The following is an 8,074-nucleotide window of genomic DNA, read 5'->3' on the forward strand; positions in this document are numbered from 1 at the left end:
AACGCCCGGCTTCTGCTGTGCTGTGTTTACAAGGCAGGCGGGTTTTATGCTACTTCTGGCTCAGCGGGATCCTGCCAGTATAACAAAACCTCCTCTCTTTTACCTGGGAGGAGGCAAAACACTTTAAGTTGAAAGATTAACTCTGGCGCGGCTGTGAAGCTGTGCAGAAGCGATGCAGCAGCGATGCAGCGGTGCCTCCAGCCTGGAGAGCGAGGGCTCGGGATGGGGCCGAGGGCTGGCTGCTCACCTCAGGGCTTTTTGGGCTTTTTTTGGTTAGAAAATATTTGGGTTTTGCTATTCTCATGCTCCAAACAATGCTCAGGAGATCAGGCCGTCCCAGAACAAGGCTGCTGATGCTTATAGCATGATGTAGAAAGAGGAGCCTTGTTTCCCACCTCGCTGGTAGCCTCAGTCATGGCTTCTTGCTTTGTTCTGGGGATGCCTCTACATCCCCCACTCCTCCGGATGCCTCTCCCAGCCGTGAATGTATGCGCCGGCAATTAGAGCTAGCACAGGCAATTACGCTTCTGGGGTTTCTCTCTGGTCTCACCTCATCTGAGCAAGTCAATTAATCTCCCTGCATCTCTGTTTCTCTGCCTGTAAAACAGATAATAATGCGGGCACCACCCAGCATGGCTTAATCGAAGTGCTGGCATCTCCCTGGCTGAGAGGGCTGCAGAGCTATGATGTTTTTTTTTTTTGTTTTGTTTTGTTTTTTTTTTTATGTCAGGCAAAGTGAAACGCTGCCATCTGACCGGTGGTCATTATACCCGCCGAAACGCTGGCAGCCTGTGCCCGCTGCCGGGATTCGGTGGGTCACCTCCCAGGACCTGCTGCGGCTCTGAGCCACCGGCGACCCCGCTAAAAATGACAGTGCCGGCACTTCTGCTCAGGATGCTTCGGTTCAGCTATTTTTCTTTTCTTAAAGTTGCTGATTTCACTGACACTTCTTTGAAGAAAAAAAAAAAAAGAGGAAGGAAGGGAGAGAAATCATTCAGTTAGAGATGAAAATAATGGCCCTGTTAGGCGGCCGCTGCTGAATCGGTCGGGAGGAAGGTGAACTGCAAGCATATCTCATGTTGGGAGGAAGGGGGTGCTGGGTATAACAACAAAGAGCTGCTGGTGCGACGCGAGGGGAGCAAGGCTACAAAGGCAAACAGCCCCAGAGGGATGATGGAGCTTGCCCAGGGTTGTGCACCGGGGGTAGGAACGGTGTCCAGCTCTCCTAGGAGGACAGCCCAGATCACAAAACCTCTCCACACCTCCCTCACCCACCCTATGTTATTCCTTACAGCACTACAGAGCGTTACTCTGAGCCTTTCTTGCAGTAAAAAGCGACCTAATTAGGTTTCAGGATGAAAATTTACCAATTAAGTAATTTTTCTACAGAGAAAATTACTGCGCGCACGCCGTATCTCTTCAGGAGGAGATGTCCATTAGTGCTAATTGTGCTGGTGGCTTTGGTAATGGAGACACTGCTCTGTTTGGAGGCGGACGGACAAGCTTAATCCTATTTCAGTTACGCTACTGAACAGATAACGGATGTTAATTACTTGAGTCACTAATTCTCCGGATCACGGTGTAACCCCTGATCCAGAGGGGAGAAGTTTTGTATCCCATTATCATGTCCCTTGCATCAACTAACGACTCCGAAAATAAGCAACATGTTTAAATTAACCGTAATTTCTGCGTGCTTTGTGACAACTCTATTTTCAGCATCTGCTCTTTAAACACTTAGCATTTTACTGCAAAAAAGTGTATTGTGTTAAAGCTGGGAAAGCTATTTACTGGGTATTTTTGGTATAGGATGAGTGTTTTTCTGGCATTAGTCCATCTTATGTCCGCTTGGATTTTAAGGAGAGACTAAGTGGCTCTGACGTGAGTAGAGGAGGGTGAGCAAATTGAAGAAAACCTAATTGGAGTAAATGAACTTTCCAAGACTCCAAGTGGGCTGTGAGAAGAACCACTCCGGAGTTCGGACGATCTCCACGTTCCCCAACAGCAGCTTATTCCAAGAAAAAGCCTGTAGCTGTGCAAGACACTGGGGCGGGCTGGAGCCCTTCTCTGAAGAATCCTTTGTGTTCTCAGCAAAACAGAATATCTTTCCCAAAAAGTCATTTTTTTTTATTGGAAAGGTATAGATTTGTCTATGGAAACCCATTTCTTCTCATAATTCGTGGTTTAGGGATTGAAAATGTTGGTTTACTGTCAAGAAATAAAAAAAAAAAAAATAATTCCCAAATTTGCACCTCTCCTCATTTTCTCGTCCAGTTTCCATTACTCTGTGCTCGTACATCTTAAAGCATAATAGGAAGGGGTTTTTTGGGGGGATATTGCAACCCCAAAACCAACATTTGAAATTCGGCACTGACACGTCTGAACGGGTGCACCGAGCCTGCAGAATAATTTTTATGACAGGCAGACAGGTGAAAGGGAGAAATCGCAGGAGGATTCAAATGTCTTATAAAAGGCAAGAACCAGCCTGAGAGCTCACAGGATGCTGAAACAGATGGCTTCCTGAGAGGTAATCTATTTTCTCAATTTGGTGTTCTGGAAGGCACATAAACATTTCCTAAGGAGAAGACGACTCCTTGTCTTTTGATAAAAGGCACCTGCCCTCCACGCAGCCAGCACCTGAACAGGGAAGAAAAGAGATAAAACTGAAAGAAAAAAAATAATAATAAAAAAAAGTCAGGTTGCGTTTTTCAAGGCTTTGTTGGAAAAAGGACGTAGGGAGGGTGAACACTCCTAATTATTATCTGAGAAGCATTCACAGACATTAGCTTTGGGGAAGCCTGTGGCAGGTTAAGAGAGCACATCAGCAAGTGCACACAAATGAGGAGGTACCTGCTCAAAGAAAAACAATGCATAAAACATCCTGCTTATGCAAATGTATGATGATGACATTACCAGGCACTGATTAGGAAATAAATCTGATTTGCTTAGGGCCCTTTTTACCAACAATATACCGGGTTTTTAAGGTATCTGGGAGCTGTAACCTTGGCTCCTTCCTCCTTATTTGGCTCTGTCCTGAGATTAGGTCCAGGACTTTGGAGATTAGCAGGGGAGGGAAGGCTCCTGCTCTGAGGGTGTCCTGCAAGGGACACTCCAGACATGGCTGATGAACGGGTCAGGGTGGCCTTTGCGCTTGCCGCAGGTGAAACCGTCTCTTTATCCATCCTGTAAGCTGCGTTGTTCTTGCTCCCAAGGATGCTCAGGTATATGTCGATTCCTCTCCAGCCTCGCCCCATAAAGGAGAAACTAGTCATGCAGTAGGAAGAAAAATCATGAAATAACTTATAGAGTAGGTTGGTTAGAAGTTCACTTCTTGCTGTGTTTACAAAGGATTATAACTTTTGGGTTTCCACTGCAGGGACAGAGACATCAGGAAATGGCAGGAACACTCTGCTGGTACCAGCTGATGTGGTCCCAGATACCAGATAGCAGCGTGGTCCTCCTTCGATGGCGTTCATTCCTAGGAAGACATTTCTGATAAACAGTGGCCATTAGCACATTCTGCGAGTGCCTTTTCTAAGCCCATCTCATCTTGGCATCCGTGACCTGCAGAGACTGGTTCCTATCTCTACAAGTTGGCAACAGATCACACTAACAGATGGCCTTGAGCACACGCCTGCCAGGACTCATTATGTGCCTCCTTTTTTTATTTATTTATTTATTTATTATTTTTATTTTAAGAGCTGTGTGCGGACTCCATCCAAGCACGTGGCAACATCTCTCACGTCTGGGATCACGGCGATACACCTTTGTTGTACAAGAAAGGAGCCGTCTCCCTTTGCAAGGCGCTCTGAAGTCCTCACTCGCCCTCAAAAGGAGCGGAGCATCTGTCGGGGTTGAGTAAACAGCTGTGCTCTCCTTTGGGACAGCTCGGAGGGGGCTGCCGGCAGCGCACACGGCGCGGAGCTGCTGGGATCCACCCAGCCCTCAATAGACTCCCAGCCTCGGTAGATTTTCCCAGCCAAATCCAACCTCCAACGCTCCCTCAGCCGAGATTCCCATGGCAGCCACAGCACAGGGAAAACGGGGCACGGAGTAGGAATTTTCTGGCAGCAGGTCGCAGACAAAGCAAAAAGCGAAGAGAGCCTGGGGTATTTTACCGCTCAGGGCGCATTGCTGGGGCTGCAGAGCTGGGCAGGGAACCGCCTACAGGTTGTAGGTAAAGGGCACCATAGGCACCTCCTGACCTAACAGACACTGGTTTTGAAACTTTTAGCGTAATTTGCACGACTTCACGTCTGTGTTAGTTACCTGATGAAGAAAGAGTCGCCCCTTTGTCTTCCTGAAGATCACCGCGACTCTGCCGCCTCCCGGGTTGTGTCAACCTCAATTTTTTTTTTTTTTTCTGGGATGAAATTATGGCCTGCACTGATCCGTCAGTCACTTCTTCAGGGATACTGAATCTATTAAAAAGAAAAACCTGGTTTTAAATGACATGACATGTCACACTAAACTGTCTCATTACATCCAAAGTGAGATGAAATGCATTTTCTCTACATATTATTTTTTCCCCTATGTCTCAGTATTACTCTTCATTCGTGGGAAGGGTGTTTAGCCTGGAAGATTATAGACTGGTCATAACCAAAGAAAAGGAGAGAAAGATTTACTCCAAGCATGTCAAAGGGACCTCAGTGAATATTAACTGATAAAGTATACACAGATCTCAGCACACCCTCATTGCCCGCCTGTGAATTTTTCCGGCTTGATAAATGGGAGCAGTTTATAGAGCAGGCAGAAATTGATACGGAATAGGTTTCTATCTGGAATGCTCTGTATAAATTACTGGATGCTTATCTGTGAGTAATTCCCTTGCATATGCTAACTGTCCAGATGCTTCCAGCCTATGGCAAAGACGTTAGATAACCTTTGATTCACAATTGCCGGGGGCAATCTTCACGCTAAATAAATAGTTCATCTCTTTTGGACTCAAATGATAGATCTGTTTGCAAGCACCACAAGTTCTGGTCTAGAAAGGGATACTTAAGCTATAATTTTTTTTTTTTTTTTAAGCTGCCCTTCCTTTTTTTTTTTGTGCCTGCAATTTGTGGCTGCACTTTGTGTAATTTAGCAGCCCGCTATTTCTGCCTCATGTATTTTATCCGTCAGGTTCCTAATGTGCCTATCTAGGTGCCCATCAGGCAGATGGACAGTTAAAGACATGATTTTTTTAGCTTACTCTTGCAATACACGCTCTGTTGAGGGCGCAGACCACCACGAGCACGTTCCCATATCTGCCTGTTAGGCAACTTTGCCCGGGGTTCTTCCTTGCTACAGACCTATGTGCTGAGCTGACAAGGAGATATTTTTCTCCTGAGCTCCGCAGGCTTGAGATCGGAATTCATCTGAGCAAAAAGTGAGGCCAGGATGCAGGCAGGATGAAAATCAAGCACTCAATACATAAAGAAAAGAGCGTTTCCCAGCGCTCAGACAGGTGAGTGACAAATATCATCCTTTTTCGACATAACTCCCCCATCCCAGCTTAATACAGACATTGCATGGGTTTTGTTTGGCATAAGCTGGGTTTATAGCTCTATTTTCTAGAAATAAAATCACTATCTCTGCCGGGAATTCAAAGCAGATTTCCACCCCCCCCTCCAAAGGAATTGCTTTAGCACTCGGCGCCCAGTGCCTACCAAGTGTAAACGAAGCAGGAGGAAGTTCATCACACGGAGAGAAAACTTCAGGCTGACCGAAAGGCTCCAGGCAACTTACAGCAGCGGATCAAAACCAGATGGTCGGGAGCCGCTACTTCTCCAGCCGTCAAGCGCTAAGCCAGGGATGCCCATCCCATTGGGACCCAGCTCCTGAGCCAGGGAAATATTCAGCCTCGTGGTGAAGGTGAACTGAAACTGGAAATGATTCTTAAAACTCAGGCTTCAGATACCGTTCGCCCAACAATATTCTTTGCTCTGACTTTTACTGCCTAACAAATCGTGCTAAGTGCAAATTCCCTTGGAAGTTATCAGCCAAGCTGGCTCTGTTTGTTTGCTGGATTTGTATTTCTCGGCTCTGGAAGAGGTGCTGAACCCATGTCTCATTCTTGGCATTGCCAGGTTCCCTGGCAGAAAGCTGTGCACAGATCTCTCCACAAGGAAATACTTCATTAATCAAGTGCTGACAGACCTCCTCGTTATTTTTTTTTTCCCCCCGTGGTGGTCAAACATGTCATTTTTGCTCCTAAAGGATGTTGCCTGCAATTCCGCACGGCGCAGGTGCGTCGCACAAGCCTCCGCGGTGGCAGAGGGGCTGGCTCACAGCCTGTATCTTCTGGGAAAGGAGCAGCGCTTCCCACCAGGCCTCCGGGATCTCGTAACGATACAGACACAGAGGTTGTCTTTTGACAAGCTTCTTCCACCTTCCGAGGTTTAACAGCTAGTGACAGTCCTTTTCTCCTGGTGAGAGCCTCTGTGAATGCCGTGAGCTATGGTGTCATCTCCAGGCTTGGCTGCTCTCTTTCTCAAAGCCAAGATTAACCCCATCCTTTCCCCAATTTGCTGTGTGAAAGCAGCACCCAGCAGCTGTCCAGAGCCACAAGGCAAAGCTAAATACGAGGAGTCCATCCCTCCAGTCCATACCCCATCCAGGGGTATCCCATCTCCAGGGTGAGGGTATGCCAAGGTCTCACACAGAGGCAAAAATGACACTCTTTCTCTTCTCAATGACCTTCCTGATGACGTCCAATATTTTGCAAGCTATTTTTGGCTGCCCCTGCACATTGAACTAATGATATTGGAGAACTGTCAAGAGCGAACCCAGCTGTGCCCGGTGCAAGCTCAGCGCACGTAGAGACGGCTCAGATTATTTCCCCTTGATTCTCCATGGTCAGTTACACCGAAGCTCAGATTTACCTGTTCACTCAGATTTCTGAGATCTTTCTGAGGTCCCCCACCATCGTGATGGCATTTGACTGCCCCCAAGACCCGAGCTCTTCCCCCTTGCTCCAGCGGTGTCGGTGGCAAAGGCAGATCCGCGGGGAAGCCCGGGGTGGTTGGGGATCAGAGGAGCAGCGCTGCACACTGAGCTCAGCTCTCTTTGTGCCTCTTGCCCACCGACTCCTGCTCACAAGAATGAAGGCAGACTTTACACCACTGGCATTTTTCCATAAAAAGCTGACATCATTGTCTATAAAGGCCAATGAGAGGAAGAAACCGCGTTGCTTTAGTCTCTCCAGCTGAAACCTGGGAGTTACCGCCCGCCTGCCAGGGTAACGCTGGAGACGAGCCCAAGGTCCAAACTCAGCAGCAAGATGCCGCTGCGCTACACCTGGCCAGAACAAATGACATCTCTCGCCACTGCTTCCTGCCTGCGATCGGGGTCAGAGAAAACTTTTTCTGCATGCTTTCAACAACGATCGGCACCGATTTCTTTAGACCCAGCGTCCAACGAGCATCCTACGCAGAAGGAAACCGGGCGCAAGTTTCCTTCTCAGTCTCAGTAAAGCCGTGCACATTTCCATCCCAAAGGAGAGAAAACCCAGATGCTATTTCTGCCTCCTCACAGCTTGTTGCAACCAGGACTCCCCCTACTACCTTCCCCAGAGGGGAGAAGAGTTGCCTTCGTTTCTAAATTTAGCTTTAATGAGTGCAAAATGAATAAGGTAGCAGGGGAACCTAATCTGGCTAGCAGAGCAGCAGCAGAAAGCACAAGATGTTCGCGTACAGCGATTGGTTTTGATATCCTGTGCTGGATCCCCAGGAGCACTGAAAGGACTCAAGCCTCCTGAAACTTCAGTGGTTTTGCGGGTACGCGGTTCGGTAGGAATTCGGCAGGCAGTCCTTACTGCCAGCGACGACAGCAGAGCTGTATTTGGCCTTGAGCAAACACACGCGCCTGCTGACTTTGCTGCTTGCATGCTGTTGATGAAGGGAGAAATTGCGCAGGCTGGAAAATATAAATTTCTGTGAGAAATCATCCACTTGTCACAGCCTGCAGACGTACTTCACTCCTAACACATACCCTCTGGCTGTTCCTGCCGTCATCCGTCCTCTCTGGTCTGATGGTGCCTGGGTCGCCTTTCTCCTCCAGTCCCGGAGCACCAGAGCTCTGTTCACGCATCCAA

General features: G+C 47.9%; 1 long non-coding RNA gene across 1 annotated transcript; it reads right to left on the bottom strand.

Moving 5' to 3' along the window:
- Positions 1-283: 283 nt before the first annotated feature.
- LOC141748419 (uncharacterized) lies at positions 284-7,048 on the bottom strand. Its single transcript, XR_012588984.1, has 3 exons — positions 5,649-7,048; positions 4,267-4,418; positions 284-2,634 (listed from the first exon to the last, which is right to left on the bottom strand). It is a non-coding gene; the product is annotated as an uncharacterized LOC141748419 (long non-coding RNA).
- Positions 7,049-8,074: the final 1,026 nt, after the last annotated feature.

This window comes from Larus michahellis, chromosome 9 (genome assembly GCF_964199755.1).
Source record: "Larus michahellis chromosome 9, bLarMic1.1, whole genome shotgun sequence".
Classification (NCBI taxonomy): domain Eukaryota; kingdom Metazoa; phylum Chordata; class Aves; order Charadriiformes; family Laridae; genus Larus; species Larus michahellis.